General features: G+C 49.1%; 1 long non-coding RNA gene across 2 annotated transcripts in view; it reads right to left on the bottom strand.

Annotated features, from left to right (window-relative positions):
• Positions 1-21,795, bottom strand: part of LOC134929331 (uncharacterized) — a 195,377-nt gene extending 173,582 nt beyond the window's left edge. For both annotated transcript variants that reach the window (XR_010178479.1, XR_010178480.1), the window contains exon 1: positions 21,540-21,795. This is a non-coding gene — a long non-coding RNA (uncharacterized LOC134929331). The remainder of the gene's footprint in view (positions 1-21,539) is intronic.
• Between the last annotated feature and the right edge of the window lie 2,171 nt (positions 21,796-23,966).

Here is a 23,966-nt window from a genome sequence, read left to right on the forward strand (position 1 = left end):
CACTAGCCATGAACATAGGCCAGGGCCTCAGCCGTTCCTTGCCACTCCGTGTCGTAAATGGCATATTGGCAAGTTTACGCTTCTCCTCAGACGCTTTTAATTTTGATTTTTGGGTCATTTTTTTACAGATCTTTTGTGTTTTGGATTTTACATGCTCTGTACTATGACATTGGGCATCGGCCTTGGCAGACGACGTTGATGGCATTTCATCATCTCGGCCATGACTAGTGGCAGCAGCTTCAGCACGAGGTGGAAGTGGATCTTGATCTTTCCCTATTTTTTTAACCTCCACATTTTTGTTCTCCATATTTTAATGCGCACAACTAAAAGGCACCACAGGTATACAATGTAGATGGATGGATAGTATACTTTATGTATGACGACGAGTGACTGAAGACACAGAGGTAGGTACAGCAGTGGCCTACCATACTGCTATATACAGTATAATGGACCTGGTGGACACTGTCAGCAGACTGAGTTTATAGTATAAAGAAAAAAAGACACCACAGGTATACAATGTAGATGGATGAATAGTATACTTTATGTATGACGACGAGTGACTGAAGACACAGAGGTAGGTACAGCAGTGGCCTACCGTACTGCTATATACAGTATAATGGACCTGGTGGACACTGTCAGCAGACTGCGTTTATAGTATAAAGAAAAAAAGACACCACAGGTATACAATGTAGATGGATGGATAGTATACTTTATGTATGACGACGAGTGACTGAAGACACAGAGGTAGGAACAGCAGTAGCCTACCGTACTGCTATATACAGTATAATGGACCTGGTAGACACTGTCAGCAGACTGCATTTATAGTATAAAGAAAAAAAGACACCACAGGTATACAATGTAGATGGATGGATAGTAAACTTTATGTATGACGACGAGTGACTGAAGACACAGAGGTAGGTACAGCAGTGGCCTACCGTACTGCTATATACAGTATAATGGACCTGGTGGACACTGTCAGCAGACTGTGTTTATAGTATAAAGAAAAAAAGACACCACAGGTATACAATGTAGATGGATGGATAGTATACTTTATGTATGACGACGAGTGACTGAAGACACAGAGGTAGGTACAGCAGTGGCCTACCGTACTGCTATATACAGTATAATGGACCTGGTGTACACTGTCAGCAGACTGCGTTTATAGTATAAAGAAAAAAAGACACCACAGGTATACAATGTAGATGGATGGATAGTATACTTTATGTATGACGACGAGTGACTGAAGACACAGAGGTAGGTACAGCAGTGGCCTACCGTACTGCTATAAACAGTATAATGGACCTGGTGGACACTGTCAGCAGACTGCGTTTATAGTATAAAGAAAAAAAGACACCACAGGTATACAATGTAGATGGATGGATAGTATACTTTATGTATGACGACGAGTGACTGAAGACACAGAGGTAGGTACAGCAGTGGCCTACCGTACTGCTATATACAGTATAATGGACCTGGTGGACACTGTCAGCAGACTGTGTTTATAGTATAAAGAAAAAAAGACACCACGGGTATACAATGTAGATGGATGGATAGTATACTTTATGTATGACGATGAGTGACTGAAGACACAGAGGTAGGTACAGCAGTGGCCTACCGTACTGCTATATACAGTATAATGGACCTGGTGGACACTGTCAGCAGACTGCGTTTATACTTATAGTATAAAGAAAAAAAGACACCACAGGAGTGTTTTTCAGGCAGACAAACGTATACTGGTGGTCACTGTCAGCAAAACTGTGCACTGTACTCCTGCTATAGCTGCTCCCCAGTCTCCCCCACAATTAAGCAGTGTGAGCACTCAGCACAGTCAGATATATCATGCAGCACACTGAGGCTGAGCACAGATATGGTATGGAGCGTTTTTTTCAGGCAGAGAACGGATAAAAAAAAACTAGCAAAACTCTGCACTGTACTCCTCCTAACAGCTGCTCCCCAATCCTCCCCACAATAAGCTAAGCAGTAGCAATCAGATCAACTAACTATAACTTTATAAACGGAGAGGACGCCAGCCACGTCCTCTCCCTATCAATCTCAATGCACGTGTGAAAATGGCGGCGACGCGCGGCTGCTTATATAGAATCCGAATCTCGCGAGAATCCGACAGCGGGATGATGACGTTCGGGCGCGCTCGGGTTAGCCGAGCCATACGGGAGAATCCGAGTATGGCTCGGACGTGTTTAAAAAGGGTAAAGTTCGGGGGGGTTCGGTTTCTCGGAAACCGAACCCGCTCATCACTAATAAAAATACATATAAGGCGCCCATAACTTTATTGTGATTACATAAACCTTTCTTAAACTAGCTTATCACTAAAATAAATTGACACCACACTGCAATAAAGACACGGACACGGTAGCTGGAGTTAAAGGTCAGACGATATTTATTGATCGCTGACCAACTCTTTAAACTATAATTGTAATTGAAATGGAATTAATTTAGATTGTAAAATTAAATTTAGATTGAAGGATGGCAAAGGAAAAGTCGCTACCAGACACCAGCTCCAGTCACCTAGATGAAAACCATCACACCAAGGAGGGGAGTACCCAGACCCCGCCTCCTTCCTGCATAACCCGCATTGTGCTGGCCTCACCACTCTTTTCTCTGGCAAACGTTTGGTTCCCGCAGGGGAATGTCTAAATGTCCAACCGCAAGAGAAGGACACACCTGCCGTCCTTCTAAAGAGGGTGCCACACAATGACCACTTATGCCTGTTTGACCGCTGGTTGGTAGCGACTTCCCGCCACCAAAGGTTTACAAAACCGCCACCGCCATCCGAAAAAAACAATAAGAACAACTAAGAACAACTAAAGAACCCTAACGAAAAGGACCAAAAACATCCTCCAGGATAACCTGCACTCCGTCCGGAGAAAGGTGAACCCCATCCTCCTTGTAGAACTGCCTGTTACGGAGCACAAGTAAAGGATGCCTGACATCTACTCCCCCTATGGTCCTAACGAACAGAGACACCACCAAATTCACCTTCTTGCGAGCTTTCTCCAGAGCAGAGAAATGCACCGCACCCCGCCAATGAAAACGCGGAACTACCTCTGACCAAACAATACAGATTCCTGGCCAGTAATAGAAGAAATGTTATACCAGCGCTGGCTGAATAGATGAATCAGTTAGAATTTGTATTAAAACTATAATAATAATAAAAATGATAATAAGGATGGTTTACTCTGTGTAAAAAGGTCACAATTTATTTAACATGACATATATAACAAATCTAAAAGAAAGGAATTCCTATAGCCACTAGTTGGCGATAAAATTTCAATATATCTTGTCTGGATAAAATTTCATAGGTTCTCCTGTGTTAGAATTGTCCATTCCCAAAGGCTAGGACGACTTCCCTTTATGCATTCACTGTATGGGTAAATAATTACCAGATCGCCCCGTTGGTATGCATCAGCGTTGGAACAAGTCCTTTAGTCGCTGTAGGGATATCGTAGACCGATTTGATGATAAGGTCCAGTGATGGAAGAAACGTCCAAATTGTACCAAGGAATGACACGGCTTAGCGGGCCGGTTTGGAGAACAAGATCCAGGCAGATGATTAAGCTGAAGTCCCAGTGGACAGGATAGGCTCAACGCGTTTCACTGGTAAGATCCAGCTTCCTCAGGAGCATAAATTTTATGCTCCTGAGGAAGCTGGATCTTACCAGTGAAACGCGTTGAGCCTATCCTGTCCACTGGGACTTCAGCTTAATCATCTGCCTGGATCTTGTTCTCCAAACCGGCCCGCTAAGCCGTGTCATTCCTTGGTACAATTTGGACGTTTCTTCCATCACTGGACCTTATCATCAAATCGGTCTACGATATCCCTACAGCGACTAAAGGACTTGTTCCAACGCTGATGCATACCAATGGGGCGATCTGGTAATTATTTACCCATACAGTGAATGCATAAAGGGAAGTCGTCCTAGCCTTTGGGAATGGACAATTCTAACACAGGAGAACCTATGAAATTTTATCCAGACAAGATATATTGAAATTTTATCGCCAACTAGTGGCTATAGGAATTCCTTTCTTTTAGATTTGTTATATATGTCATGTTAAATAAATTGTGACCTTTTTACACAGAGTAAACCATCCTTATTATCATTTTTATTATTATTATAGTTTTAATACAAATTCTAACTGATTCATCTATTCAGCCAGCGCTGGTATAACATTTCTTCTATTATTTAGTTTTGAGGAACTGACCTTCCTCCTACCTGCTGCTGTTGGTTGCGCACCTGCATAATTATTACCTGTACTTTGAAGATTCCTGGCCAGTGACCACGAATCGCCACCAAATCCGCCTTAATGGACAAAATTAAATCTATGCCCTTAACTCGGCCCAAATCATTGCCACCTAAATGCAGGACGATTCAACTGGGGCAACCCCAGCTGCGCTCACGATGAAAAAGGATCTGCAACAAATCACCCCAAAGAATGCCCCTGACACCTACCCAATGCAATTCTCTAGATCCGAAAACATCAGCCATGGGATGCCTCGCCGCCATGGGATGCCTCGCCGCCCAAAAAACATAAGAATGGCCCACCAGCCACACATGCTCCGCAAAATCAACGACAGCTGAAAAAGAAAAACACCTAACATCAGAAATTTGAACATAACAAACATAGGTAATGCATTAATGCAATAAACAGAAATAACCCAAGTGAAGGCGAAAACTCAAAAAAAAACTCCCGTGGACCTTAAGAGAACAGCCAATTGAAATTAGACCCCCTCGGAGGAAAATTTAAAAATTCATTTCACACCCTCGATTCCTGAATGGTAAGCTTTCAAAAACCGACGAGTAAACAAGTTTTTGGGTTAGCGCAATAGGCGCAACTACATCTTATCATCACGGACATAAGACTTATAGGAGGCAGACTTCCAACGGCCCAGCTCCCGAATAGCCGCAGGGGATGAGCCCGTAGCTGCTGCATGGGTAGCCGCCCCAATCCGAAAGGAATGGGTACCGAAGTCCTCCCCTCGCTAGTCTAGTGCCTCCAAACATTCCTTAAACACTGCAGCAAATTGAAACTTCGTCAGCGGGCCAGCGTGCGCATGCACCAGCAACTGGTCGCCCCCTGAAAGCCTCAACTGGAGATACTCCTGTACCAACCTCAGCGGGCACACACTCGCCTCCTCCCGGGCCTCCAAGGACACCCAGCGACCCCGACCTGTTTGATCTGTCTTGGACCGCACAATCCTGCAGAGCAACAGGCCATCCTGCAGGCGCACATTCCCGTAAAGCATACCGGAGTCACGATATGCCTTACTGCACGCCACTAACTCGCTCACCCGGAAAGCCCCAAAGAGAGCTAGAGCAAAAGCACATCTAAATAGAGCCACCTCGACTCCGAGGCCGCAATTTGAGGCAGCACACGCAGCAACTCCGTTAGAAGCTGCAACGTCACTAGTCTACGGGAGTCCGCGGGTGCCGGACGCATCCTAGCCCATCCTTTAAGTGCTCTGGAAAGGACAAAAGACCCGGTGGGGTCCGTCATCCCGTGGAGCCGAGAGTGAAAGGAAATGCCCGCAAGGGCAGCAGACATGGCCTCTTTTGACCTACCCTTTTGATAATGGTCCCAAACAAAGGCCATCAAAACGTCGGCCGGGGACTCACCTGCCACACCGTACCTACTTTGAAAGGCCAACCAATCACGCCAGGCCGCATCATACGCCCTGAGCGTGGAAGGAGCCAACGCACACCTGGCCAGAGCAGCTAACCCGATTCTACAATCTGCCAGACAGAAGGTGGGCACGGTAAACCCTCCGCCGCCGCACCCGGAGCCAACGCCCGGAACTTATCAACTTGAAACCGAGACAATGCATCCGCAATTCCGTTGTCGATTCCGGGAACGTGACGGGCCCTGAAATTAATATTGCGCCGCAAGCAAACTAACACTAGATGTCGTAGAAGCCACAAAGCCTGAGGACAGGAAGAACGCTGATTATTGATCGCGTGCACCACCCCCAAGTTGTCGCAACGGAACAAGATGTCCCGATCCGCGAACTGGCAGGCCCACAACTCAAGGGCAACTATGATCGGGAACAACTCCAGCAAAAGTAGGTTCTTGGTGAAGCCCCGTGCCACCCAAGAGGCCGGCCAAGCAGCAGCACACCATGCCCCGGAAAAAAATGCCCCAAAGCCCTGACTGCCCGAAGCATCAGTGAACAACTGGAGCTGACTGTTGGAACAACAAGGAGGAGGCCACAAAACCTCCCTGTTGAAGGATACCAGAAACGAAGCCCAAATCCGCAAATCATCCCTGATCTCGCGGGAAAGGTACACGGTGTGATGCTGCCGGACCGTCCCCGCCGTGGCCCGTTCAAGTTTGCGACAGAAAATCCGACCCATGGGGATAATCCGACACGCAAAGTTGAAAGAACCCAGCAAAGACTGTACCTGCTTAAGTCGAACTCTGCGCTTGCCTAAACAATCGTGAATTAAACCCAACAACTTCCGCACTTTATCGTCGGGGAGGCGACAGCAACCCGCCACCGTGTCTATTTCGATCCCCAAATAGCTAAGACAACTGCAGGGGCCCTCACACTTGTCCTGCGCGACTGGAACTCCCATACTTTCAAACACGGACTTAGCCACCGACAGAATATCGCCACAGACCGAACTTCCCCCTGGGCCCATAAAGAGAAAATCGTCCAGGTAATGGGCCACCCCGGGTTGCCCGAAGGCGTCTTGTACGCACCAGTGCAAAAACGTGCTAAATCTCTCAAAATAGGCGCAGGAGACCGAACAGCCCATGGGGAGACACCGATCCACGTAAAATTCGTCCCCCAATTTGAAACCCAGGAAACGCAGGGAATCCGGGTGGAGGGGAAGGAGCCGAAAAGCCGATTCCACGTCTAACTTTGCCAACAGGCCCCCCGGACCACAGTCCCGCACCAAGCGCAGAGCATCATCAAAAGACTGATAACGCACCCTGCACACGGCCTCGGGAATGGAGTCGTTAACCGACACGCCAGGAGGATGCGACAAGTGCTGTATCAGGCGGAACTTACCCGGGGCCTTCTTGGGCACCACCCCCACGGGGGAGATGCACAAGGAGGGCAGAGGGGAAAAGGCGTAGGGCCCACACATGCGCCCCAAGCCGATCTCCGCGTTCACCTTCCGCCGGACCTCATGCGGGAATTCGCGAGCCGACTTCAAATTCTGGCGCGCCACCACGTGCACTGAATTCGAAATGGGCAGGCAAAAACCATGCTGATGACCCTCCAAAAGGAACAACGCCGCCGACCTGTTGGGGTACAAAAGAAGCCAGCGCCGCAATTCGGGAATTCGAATAGGGGAGGGGGCCTTACTTACTAACTCCACCGGCCTCGGCCGGGTGACCGGCCCCGCACGACTTACATGAGTGTCGAAACGACAATTCACGCCCCTAGTGCATTTACCTTCGTTGTAGGCAAAACACTTGCCTTTCCCCGATGACCGTGAACCCGAAAACCCCGGCCGCCGCGGGCTTCTTGACCGCGGCGTCCGGAGCGGGCTTGACCTGCTGTGTGACCTCCAACCATACCTCAACATCCTTAAAACCCGCAGGCAGGATAGAGTCGCCATCCTGATTACGACGGAATTTCTCGTCGTAGTCCCGCCAAGCGGAACCCTTGGATTTTAAGTACTTGTCATGCACCAAAAACAGATATTTGACCAAATTGGGATACTCTGTGGGTCGCGATTCGGTGTAGCAAGCCGTAAAAACCAAGAAACCCCGCAGCCACTGGTGAAAATTACGGAAAGCACTCTCGCCCACGCCCCCCGGCTTCTTGGCCGCCTCAAAAGCCTGCCCCATCTCATCCGTGAGGGTGAAGATGTCAACGTACTTTCCCTTCCTGATTTTTCCCCGCATCCGCTTGCGAACCCCCCGCGTAACGGGCGTATTGGCACAATGAACCAACTCCGTATAACGGGGGGGGGGGTCGAGGGGAACTGCCGATGCCGGCGCCGCCGCCTTCCGCGCTTCCTTAGCCACGCGCCGCGCAATAAGCCTAGCTAGTTTACGTGGGCGCCTCGGAGAACCTGAAGAAACGCTGCTAGAAGAGGAGGAAGACGTGCTAGAGGAACAACGGGAAGTAATAGCAAGCTCACCTGCGCCTGAAGGACCCGGAACAGCACCGTCTGTCGCACCCGCCTCCGGCGGCGGCGGAACATCTTCCATCGGTGCCGCGGCCGCCGCCCTCTCCGACCTCCGGCCCCTTCGCGACGAAGACCTGGAACCTGCTATCACCTGAGAGGATGAAACAGAGGGGACAACAGGCACAGAAGAAAACAGCGTATCAACAGCAATGGGGGGAACCGGCGGGAGGGGGGGCAAAGCACCGTCGCACGGCCGAGGGGGGCCAACGGGTAGTGGCGGGATAGTACCCCCCGCGGCGGGGGACGAAACGACGTGAGGGAAGGCAGACCCGACCCCCGACGCACCATCCACGGTGTAGGCAGGAGGCCATGCAGGTGGTGGAGGGTGCTCGGCCAACATCTGAAACGCCAACGAGACCAGCTGGAACGTCGTAGGAGCGAGGGGCGGCTGCCAAAACTGGGCCAACGGGTTCGTGCCAGCCGGGGAGGACCCGGCATACAAGCCCGCCAAGGCAGGGAGGGGGATAGCAAACCGGGGGCCACCGGGGGACCACGTGGGTAGGACGCCCGTGGCCGAACTGGCACCATAGGGGTGAAAGCGCGGTGAGGACGAAACCGGGAGGCCCGTGACAGGCGCTCCGGAGGACGCGGGTAACGCCTGCGCAACCGGCCAGGGAAGGCCACCTGTAAAAAACTGTCCCCCGGCAAAACCGTGGGGCGCGGCAAACGATGGAGGAGGGCCAGGCAAGTGGAACGCAGCCGCCATAGACGACTGCGTCGCCACCAGCTACACCGTCCCCAACGGGCCAGGGGGAAGAGCCTGGAGCCCGACGCCCGGGGATGCCAACGCGGGAACATAACCAGCGAGTGACCGGGACCCAAAAGAAAACGCCCCCGCTGCGAGATCCCCCACCGGGGAACCCAGCACCGGAGTTGCCTGGTGGTTCCCTGGCGTGACACCCCGCTCAAACCCCACCCCCTGTAGTGTACTGGGGCCCACCCACACCAATCCATCCCCAACCATGCATACGGGGGAAAACAGCCCCCCCGCAGGGTAGAGTCCATCCCCAGCCGCCCGTGCAACAGAGGTCACCGGGTCTCCCTGTAGCCCCACCACATATTGCCCACCCCGCAGTGTGCGCCCCCCCTCACCCCCCGCAACCCGCCGGCGGACGCCAGGCACCACGTGGGCGCCCGCGTCGTTGGCCGGAGCCGCCGGCGGGAGGGGAAGGGGAGCCGGGCCGCAGTTAGTAGCGCCGGGCGAGAGCACCGCCCGGCGCACCGAGGCCTCCGGGGATGCCTGCGGCCGCGGACCGGCCAAGACGTCCTCCGCAGCAGCACGACCCGAGCGGCCGCCTGCCACGCGATCACCTCTGGCGGGGGCGCGGGCCGCAGCGGCCGCCTGGATCCATCTCCGCGGGGCAGCGCTCCGGGATCGCGGGCGTGGGGTGCCCGCGGCTTCCAGAAGGCGGCGGGAGGGGTGGGCGGATCGGTGGGGATGCAGCATCCTAAAGCAGTAGCACAGGGGGTACAAAAGCAGCAGGGGAATACTGAAATTAAAAACAGTAGCACAGCACTAAACCTCAACTTTATAAAAACAAAGGGGGACAAGATTGACACAATGGAAGATCAATGTAATATACTTAGCCTTCCTGAGCCATCCGATAAAACTGGCAAGAGGAAGTCTGAGGCACATGACTCTGCCCTATATACTCTCCTGAGACCAACCCCTTACAGCTTGACTGACAACCCACTGATCCTATAGGAAAAAACCCACCAGAAAATATGATCTGCCTAGCAACTGCTTAGTCATAAAACAACCAATCACAAAAAGTTGGGCTCTTATATGGCCTCAGGCTTATGCAGCCTTCAGCTAATCTTATATTTGAAAATACATTTACATATTGGCTAAATGGAAGTACTGAACGACGACATTTTTTTTGTAGTCTAATACACCTCCATATCCCGACTATGATAAGAACCTTCATGTTCATTATTATATAACTCGTTTCTATTAGTATTTATAATGTAGATAATTAAGTTAATCTGTTTATAGATTCATATCTTTATATCATCAATACCACCAGCTGGCCTACTGTATATGTTCACAAACAAAATTAAATACATTTACACAACCGTATATATAAGACCACAGCAAAACATTGCCCATAGATGCTAATTATATAAATAGAAAAAATAAATAAAAATATATAATAAAAAAGAGACAGAGGGAGAAAAAATTATAATATGAAAATTTTTAGAAACTCCGCTGTTGTATTAAACTAACCATGATACTACGAACTACACCCAAGTGGTCCGATTAGTGACAACCCCTAGTGCAGGGGTGGGGAACCTTTTTTCTACCGAGGGACATTTGGATGTTTATAAAATCCTTCGGGGGCCATACAAAAATTCTCAACGTAAGAAATTACCCTGCCCCCCAGTAGGTCTGCTCCACAGAGGCACTGTGTGTGCGCGCACCAAAAAAATGGGTGTGGCCAGTTAAAATGGGACGTGATACACATATGCCCCAAATAGTGCAGTGCCAGATCCACAATTGCCCCCACAGTGCCAGGTATACAAATGCCCCCACAGTGCCAGGTATACAAATGCCCCCACAGTGCCAGGTATACAAATGCCCCTCACAGTGCCAGGTATACAAATGCCCCTCACAGTGCCAGGTATATAGATGCCCCCACAGTGCCAGGTATACAGATGCTCCCACAGTGCCAGGTATACAAATGCCCCTCACAGTGCCAGGTTTACAGATGCCCCCACAGTGCCAGGTATACAGATGCCCCCCACAGTGCCAGGTACACAGATGCCCCCCACAGTGCCAGGTATACAGATGCCCCCCACAGTGCCAGGTATACAGATGCCCCCACAGTGCCAGGTATACAAATGCCCCTCACAGTGCCAGGTATACAGATGCCCCCACAGTGCCAGGTATACAGATGCCCCCACAGTGCCAGGTATACAGATGCCCCCCACAGTGCCAGGTATACAAATGCCCCTCACAGTGCCAGGTATACAGATGCCCCCCCATTCCCCCCCCGTGCTGCTTACCGCTGCTTCTTTCGGCGGGACACGGAGGAGAGCGCGGCTATGTTGGGCGGCGGCGTGTAGGACTTGAAACCAGCCGCCGGTTCGAGAGCCAATCAGAGCTCGCGGACCGGCAGTCGTGGCTCCTGATTGGCTGCCTGTCCGCGAGCTCTGATTGGCTCACAAACTGGCGGCTGGTTTCTAGTCCTACACGCCGCCATCCGACAATAGCTGCGCTCTCCTCCTGAGTCCCTGTCCTGACAGCTTAGACACGCTGCCGCCGGACTGAGCGGCGGCGTGTCTCACAGAGAAGCGGGTGGGCCGGAGCAAACGGCTTCGCGGGCCTTATACGGCCTGCGGGCCGGAGGTTCCCCACCCCTGCCCTAGTGAGACAAAGGGATCAAATGATCCAACAACAGTGACCCACAGGGCAGGCACCCCGAACACACCCTAGTGCAGAAAAGGTGTAATATCATAGTTTTAATTTAATTCCATAGGGCTAATAGTCTTTAAAGCATGTATCCAGAAAGTCTACCTTTTACTCAATTGTTTCAAAATACAGTGCCTTGCTAAAGTATTCAGCCCCCTTTGCATTTTTAATGTTTTGTTGCCTCACAACCTGGAATTAAAATGAATTGTTTGAAGGTTTGCATCATTTCATTTACAGAACATGCCTACAACTTTGAAGATGTTTATTTTTTTTTATTGTGAAGCAAACAACAAATAGGACAAAATAACAGAAAACTTCAGCGTGCATAACTATTCACCCCCCGAAAGTCAGTACTTTGTAGAGACACCTTTTGCGGCAATTACAGCTGCAAGTCGCTTTGGATAAGTCTCTATGAGCTTGCCACATCTTGCCACTGGGATTTTTACCCATTCCTCAAATCTGCTCCAGCTTCTTCATGTTGGATGGTTTCCGCTTGTGAACAGTAATCTTCAAGTCTGACCACAGATTCAATTGGATTGAGATCTGGGCTTTGACTAGGCCATTCCAACACATTCAAATGTTTCCCCTTAAACCAATCGAGTGTTGCTTTAGCAGTATGCTTCAGGTCATTGTCCTGCTGGAAGGTGCACCTCCGTTCCAGTCTCAAATCACAGGCAGACTGAAACAGGTTTTGCTCAAGAATATCCCTGTATTTACCACCATCCATCTTTCCCTCGACTCAAAACAGTTTCCCAGTCCCTGCTACTGAAAAACATCCCCACAGCATGATGCTGCCACCACCATGTTTCACTGTGGGGATGGTGTTCTTAGGGTGATGGGAAGTGTTGGGTATGCTCCAGACATAGCGTTTTCCATGGTGGCTGAAAAGTTCAATTTTAGTCTCATCTGACCAGAGCACCTTCCTCCATACATTTGGGGAGTCGTCCACATGCCTTTTGGCAAACTCAAAATGTACCTTCTTATTCTTAACTCTAAGTAATGGCTTTTTTCTGGCCTCTCTTCCATAAAGCCCAGCTCTGTGGAGTGTACGGCTTATTGTGGACACATGCATAGATACAACAGTCTCTGCTGTGGAACTCTGCAGCTCCTTCAGGGTTATCTTTGGTCTCTGTGCTGCCTCTCTGATTAATGCCCTCATTGCCTGGTCTGTGAGTTTTGGTGGCCGGCCCAGTCTTGGCAGGTTTGTTTTGGTACCATGTTCTTTCCATTTGAAGATGATGGATTTGATGGTGCTCCGGGGGATCATCAAAGATTTGGATATTTTTTTTATAACCTATTCCTGACTTGTTCTTCTCAATAACTTTGTCCCTGACTTATTTGGAGAGCTCCTTGGTCTTCATGGTGTGATGCCTCTTGCTTAGTGGTGTTGCAGCCTCTGGGGCCTTTCAGAAAAGGTGTGTTTATACTGACAGATCACGTGACACTTAAATTGCACATAGGTGGACTTCATTTCACTAATTATGTGACTTCTGAAGGTAATTGAGTGCACCAGAACTTTTGAGGGGCTTCATAGCAAAGGGGGTGAATACATATGCACATGCCAATTTTCAGATTTTTATTTCTAAAAATAATTTTTTATATAAATTTTTCTCATTTCACTTCATCAACTTAGACTGTTCTGTGCAGATCCATCACATAAAATTCAGATTAAAAAAAATATAAAATTATAGGTTATAATGTAACAAAATAGGTAAAAAGCCAAGGGGGTGAATACTTTAGCAAGGCACTGCATCCCCTTATTACTGACCTGGTCTGGAAGTGCTGTGGACTCGGGGCTTCTTCCGGTGACCGGGAAGAGGAACCGCTACTGGGTCGCAGCAGAGATGGCCGGATGTAGGTCTTCCTCATGCAGGATTAGGACGGTAGGCAGAAGGCACGGGTGGACGCTTGAAGGTCTCCTGAAAGATAAGACTTGTAAAGGTGCTGATGAATTGGTGGAGAGAACCAAAAGCTCACTGTGAGCGATGTTGTGGTGCTAGAGGCACTGAGGTGCTAGAGGCAATGAAATGCTAGAGGTACTGAGGTGTTTGAAGGCGCTGAGGTGCTTAGAGACGCTGAGGTGCCTGGAGGCACGGAGATGCTGTAGGCACGGAGGTGCTGAGGCACGGAGGTGCTGAGACACGGAGGTGCTGAGGCACGGAGATGCTTAGGCACGGAGGTGCTGAGGCACAGAGATACTGGAGGCACGGAGATGCTGAGGCACAGAGATACTGGAGGCACGGAGATGCTGAGGCACGGAGATGCTGGAGCACGGAGGTGCTGAGGCACGGAGGTGCTGAGACACGGAGGTGCTGAGGCACGGAGATGCTGAGGCACGGAGATGCTGGAGCATGGAGGTGCTGAGGCACGGAGATGCTGAGGCACGGAGATGCTGGAGGCACGGAGATGCTGAGGCACGGAGGTGCTGAGGCACGGAAGTGCTGAGGCACGGAGGTGCTGAGGCACGGAGGTGCTGAAGCACGGAGATGCTGAGGCACGGAAATGCTGGAGGCACGGGGATGCTGAGGCACGGAAGTGCTGAGGCACGGAGGTGCTGGAGGCACGGAGGTGCTGAGGTACAGAGCTCTGGAGATCACAGGTACAGTAGTAGTAGCGATGAATTTGTACTTCCCGCCAGCACCTGATTGTAGGAGCGCTGATGACGTCACCCGTCCCCAGTGAATGTCGGGCGCACCCGCGACGTCCACACTACGGGCGCCGGACGGAGCGCCGGGAGGCAGAGACCGCCAGCGAGGACGACCGCCCGGACAGCCAGCACCCCCGGAGAGACAAGCCCGGCGGCTGCGGCGGCGGTATGACACCCCTCCCCTCTCATCTAATTTAATATGTTCAATAGCCTTAAAACTGAATTTATTTAGATCACCTCCATTCCATTTCAAGAAATGTCTTGGGACACTATGTTCATTGCACTTTTTTATGATACTCCTTGTGTGCTCCAACATACGTATTTTTAATTGTCTTTTTGTTTTTCCTACATATCGTGCCCTGCAGGCGCATTCAACCAAATATACTACAAAAGTGGTTTGGCAACATTTCCTTTATGTCCCAAGATTTAGACCTATCCGAACTCCATATTTTCTACCTCTCCTTGTTCATATAAGGACACATTTTACATTTGACGTCACACGTAGCCGCTGCAACCCGGGATGCGGCGGGTAGCTCCGTGCCAGAGCGCAGGAGCTGCGCTGGCAGGGAGCTACTCGTCAGGTACAAAAGCATTGCTGCCGTGCAATGCTTTTGTACCTGTACGGGAGAAGGGGGGGGGGGGGGGATTGACGTGCGGGATGGACTAGCCCTGTGCTGGGCGTCTGCCTGCATGTCAGAGTAACAGATCGTAGATGTGCTAAATTTCTACGATCAACTGTGAATTACCCCTTTGGTGTCGCAGATATTTTTTGAAATGTAATGGAGGTGACCTAAATAAATTCAGTTTTAAGGCTATTGAATGTATTAAATTAGATGAGAGGGGAGGGGATATTTTGAAACAATTGAGTAAAAGGGAGACTTTCTGGATACATGCTTTACAGACTATTAGCACTATGGGAATAAATGAAAACTATGACATTACACCTTTTCTGGACTGTTCGGGGTGCCTGCCCTGTGGGTCACTGTTGTTGGATCATTTGATCCCTTTGTCTCACTAGGGGTTGTCACCAACCAGACCACTTGGGTGTAGTTATCAGTGTCATGGATGGTTTCTTTTACAACAGTGGGGTTTCTAAAAATGTTTATATTATTATTTTTTCTCCTCTGTCTCATATCAGGCACATATAGGAATTAGTATAAGAGAGGAGGCATATATACATATATTAATATAGTAATGGGGCATACATGAGTTTATTAAACTATAGGGTCACTCTTGTACCTGCCAGATAGGGATACCAGGAGTGGGCTAGAAGGTCTACGTACTGAGGGCCTAATTCAGCATGAATCGCAGATGTCTGAAAAATCACACATCTACAATCCATTACACTAACATGCTGGGGGATGCCCAGTACAGGACAAGTCCACCCCTGCATGCCGGGACCTGCCCCCATCCCCCCAGCACACATGCAAAGCCATCGCACGGCGGCGATGCATTTGCATGTTTAGGGTAGCCCTCTGCCTACCCAGCCTAGCTGCGAAGGCAGACGGCTACCCATCATGTTTCTGGTCACAACGCCTGCGTTGTCCGTACCGCGCCCCCCCAACACTTCTGCGATGCCATCGTATCTCACAGTGTGCGCACGTGCAGTGCAATTTCTGCACAAGCGCACACTTCAAAAGGCTCCAGCATGCGAATGCAATCGTACCTGCATTCCATGGTGAATAGGGCCATAAAGCCTTGGATAGAAAGATGAAGTGAATAGAGATAATGTACCAGCTAATCAGCTCTTAACAGCCATATTACAGGCTGTGTTTGAAAAATGACAGTTACGACCTCTTTATCTCTCTCCAAAGCTAAATACATGGACCCCTATATTACTTAGCATTGGCCGCAGACATACCTGAGTTTGCAGGGATGAATGTATGCGCCCCCGGCCCATCACCTCCTTCCCCCATAGGACCAGAACCATTGATCATTCATTGAGAAAGGATGTGCAGGGCGGGGTTCTATTTCTTTATTTTAATTTGTACCGGATGACAAGCAACATTGCAGCAATTTAAGTTATCACAACCGCCTCTATTTTGGGGGATTTGAGACGGGTGCTCCTTATGTTTGTTTGAGGAGTTATGATTGAAAATGGTGATTTTATTGGACTAAATGCAGCAACTTCAACAATTGGCCAAAAAGTAACAATTTCTCTCCCATACTAGCTCAGTTATATAGTACTGTATAGAATACATGATAATTTTAAGATATGTAGATTTCATTAGTGAGCTGCATTAACCATTACTTTTAACGAGTTACTTCAACTGTATAATTCTGTGATGTCATGTCCTTGTGATGTCATAAATTAGTCTTTGCCATCCTATATGATAGCTGAGGATACTGTGACTGCATGCACACTCCTAGCTATGCATCGAGACAGTTGCCAGCGAGACAGTGACCTCTTGGAAAGTGCGTACTTTTGAATTTCTGAGACCAGCGCTGTAAGTACTGTATCTGTAAGTACCCAATCTCCACATTCTGGTGCCAGTTATCTTTATCCTGATTGGCTGCGATCTCACCATATCTTATATCATGACAAATATAATAGCCTCTGCCCTGAACAAAGAGACAAATGTTTCATGATTCAGCTTCGAAATTTAAAGTAGTAATTATTTTAAAGGCAAGACCATATATTCATTCTTAAATACAGTGTAATGTCATTTTAAGATTCTCCAACTTTACACTCTCTTGAAATCTCTTTTTATGGCCCCTCATGAATCTGTGATCCCCGGGAAGCTGATTTGTCTGTGTGATTACAGCAAATGAAGGCTCCGCCCACTGCGCTCTCTCCCATACAGAAAAATAGATGGTACATGCAGAGCAGTTGAAATAGAGGGGGTCAAAAATTGGACTTTACCTGAAACCCTAGCACCAGAACTGGGTTATATGATCTCTTTATTTCAGCCATATAATATATCAGAATATAGTCACCGACATGAATGCTGCCACATATTATTTATATGATAATGGGACAGATGTGATACTGGCGGGGATTAAAGTGAAAAAATCCAGGGCCCCAACCACAAAATTGCATATAGAACATGCATTGGTCTGTTTGTGTGTCTGTCTGTCCGCTCTGTCTGTGATGTCATGCTATGATGTCATAATGGTAACAACGTTCTATACCAGGACTTTGCTGCTGCTCTGTCTCATAGTCCTGCAGAGCCCTGGCAAACACACAGCTCACCATCAGTAGGTGACATCACCGGAAAAGCTAAACTAAAAACACTTAAATGAATATACGCACTATAAGGGGTCCCCTTGAAGAAGTCTCATCAGACGAAACGCGTTGGTGACCTATACCTACCTCATTCTAAGATAAGGAAAAATTCTATATTATACCCTTTTTTAGTGCGTTTATTCATTTAAGTGTTTTTAGTTATTTTGTTATGTGTTTCTTTTATATTCATTTAATAAATACTTTTCAATATTTTAACTGACAAACCTGTTTTATTGACAACTTGGTCGCTATATATCCCTCATCCCCTCCTTTTTTCATATATAATTATATATATATATATATATATATATATATATATATATATGTATATATTCATTCATAAATATAGTGAAATGTAAATTTAAGATTCTCCACTTTTACACTGTCTTGAAATCTCCTTTTATGGCCCCTCTGTGATCCCCGGGAAGCTGATTTGTCTGTGCCTTACAGAAAATTAAGGCTCTGCCCACTGTGCTCTCTCCAATACAGCAGGGCCGGTGCAAGGTTTCTCGGCACCCTAGGCAAATCTTAAACCTACCCCCCCCCCCTTATTTAGGTTATGTCACACAGTAGTGCCCCTCATTCACGTTATACCACAGTAGAGACCATTTACGCTAAACCACAAGGTAGAGCCCATTCAAGTTCTGCCACACAGAGCCCATTCACATTCTGGTAGAGCCCATTCATGTCTTGACACACAGTAGGACTGCCCCTTATAAGTGCATTACTGTACGACATATAATGTTATAACATTATGCCACATAATAGTTGGCTTCCGGTACGTGAGCTCCGATTGGCCCACGGATGGCTCCAGATTCAGAATGAAGGAATCACTGTCTCTCACATGGCTGAGAGTCTGTGTGCTAGCGCACCAGCTGAAATCAGCTGGCGTGTAAAACCAAAATGTGCACCAGTACAGAAATGCAGATATATATATAAAAATACATTCTTTAATTTGCAAAAGTGCAATAACCGAAACGGGCTGTAGGGATAGCCATTTGCCAATATGCTGACTGCATCCATGATATCCGGATGAGTATAAATGCTGCTATGTTTTGTTGAAGGGTGGTCTTCTGTATGCCGAATGACGGGATCCCGGCGCACAGTATACCGGCGCCGGAATCCAGACACCCGGCATACCGACAACTATTCTCCCTCGTGGGGGTCCACGACCCCCCTGGAGAGAGAATAAAGCCACCGTGCCCGCAGCGTGGCGAGCGCAGCGAGCTCGCAAGGGGCTCCTTTGCCCTCGCCACACTGTCGGTATGCCGGCGGTCGGGCTCCCGGTGCCGGTATGCTGGTCGCCGGGAGCCTGAGTGCCGGCATACCGTACTACACCCTTTGCTGAAGGCCTGAAGCTATTTACAAATTAAAGAATGCTATTTTTTCTACTTTTCTAAGAGGTGGTGTGCTGGTCTAATGCTGTTTGTTAATTGCGGACATCTGTAGAGATGATTACTGGATGTATTTGACTGCGCACCCAAGGATTCATTCACATCAAGTGTGTGCGAACTTGTACTATATATATATATATATATATATTGCAGTGGTGTAACTAGAAATTTTAGTTGCTGCAAAACCATTTGTGAATTGTGAAGTTTCTTTTATATCACCGTGATGTCTGTATGCTGTGGATCGTTTTGGTCACGGAGGCACCGGCGTTTTGACTGACCATCCATGGGGAGTGCCGTGCCTGCTTCTGTGTGTATGTATATGTATATGTATATATATATATATATATATATATATATATATATATATATTGCAGTCAGGCCCGGCGACAGGGGGGGTCAAAGGGGACACTCGTCCCGGGCCCCGTCATTGTGAGGGGCCCCAAGGTCCAGCGGCGGCAGCATGTAATCATAAATGTAAAATAATTATATAACTCACGGCATCTCGCAAGCTGCAGGCCGCCCGAGCCCTGTGGTCACCCCTCAGTGCACTGCCCCTAGCCCCAAGTCAGCTGTCAGCCTGAGCCAGTCCCCGGCCGTGCCATGTGCAGTGCACTGACGTTGCACCACTAGTCACACAGCAGGACGCTGGTCCAGACCGCCCTCTCCTCTTCAAGTCCTCACCGCACTCCGCCCTGTGTCTCTGCTGTGTGTGAGGAGCCGGAGCGCCAAGCAGGAGCGGCACAGGACAGACTCGGACAGTACTGCAGGACTGGGACTGCTGGCAGATTGTCACTCGGAGGAGCTGGTTAATTAGCGGCACCAGCGGTTGTGTGCTGCTGGTAAGGATCTCTCCAACTCCAGCATGTTTGTGTATTTGGGTTTGGTTTGGGCTTTTGGGTTTGGGGCGGGCTGCGGGCAGGCACATATGGATGTATCTGCATGCATATTTATTGGCACATGCAGGGAGGGTTGTGTATGGGTCAGAGGGCAAGAGGGGGGGCCCGCAGAGATATCAGTGTAATGGGCCCCAAGATTTCTGTTGCCGGCCCTGATTGCAGTGGGGTAACTAGAAATTTTTCCCCCGAGCCAAAAAATTCTCTGGCACACCCCCACCCCCCATATTTGGCACTAGCAAAGTGAAGAATGTGCGTGCGCCAAAGGCGCACGTGTCAAAAAAGAGGTGTTGCTTCACTAAAATGGGTGTGGCTTTGCTAAAAGTGGCGTGGTGTTGTAGGAAAAGACTACCTTATACCCCAGTTTTGCAACCTGCACGCCGAGACATTAGCGACCATAGGGAAAAAAATAATCCTGATTTATGCCCTTCACATTATTTGTCATTATTCCCATTACACATTATGCCACAAACTGCAATGGCCCTTAAACATTATGCCACACACCGTAATGCCTGTGACACATTATGCCACACCGCAATGCCCGTTATAAATTATGCCACACACTGCAGTGTCCCTGAGACATTATACCACATTATACCACACACCATAATGCCTGTGACACATTACAACACACACTGTAATGCCTGTGAAATATTACGCCATGCATCACAATGCCCTTTATACATTATGCTACACACTACAATGCCCCTGAGATATTATACCACATACAATGCTCATGATACAGTATACCACACACCGTCATGTCTGTGACACATTATGACACACACCGCAATGCCCGTTATTCATTATACCACATACCACAATGTCCGTGATACATTATTCCACACACAGCAATGCCCGTTATATATTATGCCACACACCGCAATGCCCACTACACATTAAGCCCTACAGTAAGGCTTCTAATTACTTTTAAATTACCTGCTCGTAGCCAAGGGTTTCATGATCTTGGTTCCATGCACGGTGCCAGGGGTTTCATGCTCAGGGTGTCATGCTCGTTGCCAGGGGTTTCATGCTCAGGGTGTCATGCTCGTTGCCAGGGGTTTCATGCTCAGGGTGTCATGCTCGTTGCCAGGGGTTTCATGCTCAGGGTGTCATGCTCGTTGCCAGGGGTTTCATGCTCGTTGCTAGGGGGTAATGCTTGTTGCTAGGGATTTTATGCACTGGGTGTCATGGGGAGTAAAGCTGCCCAAACCGCTCCGTGTGCAGCGGGCACCGCTGCCCGATCCCCCCCATTGCTGCTGCCCCCCACGCCGCTCCACGGTAGCAGGGCACCGCCAGCCATGGCCAGCGCTATCGTGGGTCCCGGCACTTCCTAAATGCTAAAGGTCAAGTATGACCTCTAGCATGTCTCTTCCATGGCGGCGGCCATTTTGGAAGACACATTTAGCAGATTGACCTGCGGACGAGTCGTCCGCAGGTCAATCTGCTCTGAATCAGTTGAGGCGCCCCCGCAGCCCTGCGCCTCTGCAGTGGTTGCGGGGACAGTAGTTACGCCACTGATATAATGGTGTATAAATTAAATACACCATCATTTCACATAATTTCAAGTCTCCAGAGTGCTGCCTTATTGCAAAATGTATATATATATATATATATATATATATATATATATAATATGTCTGCCAGTCTATAAGATAGAAAGTAAAAAAAATGCTATTTTAGGTCAGGTTGCTTCCAGGATAATTGTGTCCCAAAAGAGACTCCCCCACAGTACAGGGCTGCTTTTAAGGGTTAAAGTAGCTGGTATTTATGGCTGTAAATCTCTTGGTGCACGCACCGCATACCTTCCAATGTAATGTTCTCTTCAGCAGTCTCCTATCACACGTGTGCAGGCTCCCTCCCTCGTATTGTGCTGGCATTCCGGAGGCCCATCAGCTGTCCTCTGGTGAGAATGAGATGTGCCCCCTCACTGCAGCCTGCCTGGCTGAGTTATTGCCAGTGTAGCTGCAGAGGTGAACGGGAGCCGCAGATGCTCCTGCTGGCTGCTGACCCGGGCGGTTGTTTCCGGGATCGATCAGCAAGGAGGGAGGGGAGGGGGAGGGGGAGGGGGAGGGGGAGGGAGGGGAGGGGGGGGGGGCGTCGGCCCGCAGCAAACGCTTCACCTAGGTGGCCCTGTCTGGGGGTGAAGATGATTGATAATGGTGGCGGCGGCAGGCCAGACTTGCGCCGCGACCGCTGCTAAGTTAACACAAAATATTTTTTTAAGTAAAACTTACTCAGCAGCTGTGTACCGCCCTCTAGTGGCTGCCGCCCATAGGCAGCTGCCTAAAGCTGCCTAATGGTAGCGCCGGCCCTGCAATACAGATAAATATTTGCTACAGGCAGAGCAGTTGAAATAGAGGGGGGTCTAAAATTGGACTTTACCTGAAACCCTAGCACCAGAACTGGGTTATATGAGGTCTTTATTTCAGCCATGTAATACATCAGAATATAGTCACTGACATGAATGCTGCCACATATTTATATGATAAATGGGGCAGATGTGATACTGGCGGGGATTCAAGTAAGAAAATCCAGGGCTCCAACCACAAAATTGCATATAGAAAATGCATTGGTCTGTTTGTGTGTCTGTTGGTCTGCTCTGTCTGTGAGGTCATGCTGTGATGTCATAATGGTAACAACTGCCTATACAAGGACTTTGCTGTTGCTATCCTGTCTCATAGTCCTGCAGAGCCCTGGCAACACACAGCTCACCAGCAGTAGGCGATATCACCGGAAAAGCTATTCACATAAGGTTAGTGACTGGACAAATATAAGGCTGCTCACTTGGCAGGTCATGCTAGGCGCATTAGCCTCATCATTTTTTCAATTGACTTCGCCTGAGGCCGAGTAACTCTGGGCTTATAGAAAGTGGAAGGGAAGGACAATGTTTTCTTCATTATTTCAATTCAGAGAGGTAGAAAACAATGGTCAGCGCTTGTCCTTACCCCTGCAGGTCAGCGAAACTATAGCAAGGTAATACTTTATATTTTGGTCAAAATATTTAAGGTTGCACCCTGATGTCCAGGCTCCGCAATTCATGTAGTGTGAACTATTTGGCCTGTTAGCGGCAGATCGTTCTTAACACTACTTCGTGACTGGTTGCCGTGTAGGTTAGCAAATCACTGCCCAATACAGGGAACAGTTTCTACACCTCCCATGTATGCAAATTGGGATGGAGAGTTAACCCTAGTGGTTTAAATTCACAGATTTTCTTTGAAGTTTGTCCTTTAGGAAACCGCTCACTTTATACACCACACATTGGGCTTAATTCAGATGCAGTTGCAAAATCCTATTGGGCCTTATTTAGAGGTGGGGTCTAGGCCGATTTCGGCCATCAGCGCATGCGCTGCATTCCAGGAAGGATGCAAATACAATTTGATTGACACGCGACGGGCGTTCGGGAGCGGCGATGCGGCATTGGGGAGTGGAGTAGGAAACACAGGCGTGTCATGGCCATTTTTCGGGGTAGACTGAATACGTAGCTGGCATTTCCTGGCATTACTCTGCTGCGTATGCAGAGGGACGTCCTCTATTTGAGCTCCTGTGATGCGATCGCAATGTAAATGCGATCACAATGCTGGGCAGCGCCATACATGTTGGGCAGTCCTGTGTACAACTCTGAATCAGATCCATGGACAGTGGCTCTCTTGAGTTCTTAAAGCCTCTACAACTTGGTTTATTATCCCACTTGAAGAAGCAATTGCGACACAAATTAGTTTTGTCAGACATATGTTTGTCCTGAGCTGTGCTTAACTACTTGTATTTCTGCAACTGAGTTCTTGAATAGGGAGCTCTATGGCTGGTATCTAAACGGGATGCGATTAACTTACCAGCTGTCGAGATTCCAGTGGGCAGGATACTGAGGGTAAGAATTGGTGGGGACAAGTGGGGTGGCTGGGCAGGGTTTGAGGCGGCGAGGCCAGGTGGGGTGGCTGGGCAGGGTGAGAGGCGACGGGGACAGGTGGGGTGGCTGGGCAGGGTAAGAGGCATTAGGGACAAGTGGGGTGGCTGGGCAGGGTTTGAGGCGGCGAGGCCAGGTGGGGTGGCTGGGCAGGGTGAGAGGCGACGGGGACAGGTGGGGTGGCTGGGCAGGGTAAGAGGCGGTGGGGACAAGTGGGGTGACTGGGCAGGGTAAGAGGCGGCGAGGCCAGGTGGGGTTGCTGGGCAGGGTGAGAGATGGCAGGGACATGGGTGGTTGGGCAGGGTTTAAGGCGGTGGGGACAGGTGGG

Source organism: Pseudophryne corroboree, chromosome 5, assembly GCF_028390025.1.
Source record: "Pseudophryne corroboree isolate aPseCor3 chromosome 5, aPseCor3.hap2, whole genome shotgun sequence".
Lineage (NCBI taxonomy): Eukaryota > Metazoa > Chordata > Amphibia > Anura > Myobatrachidae > Pseudophryne > Pseudophryne corroboree.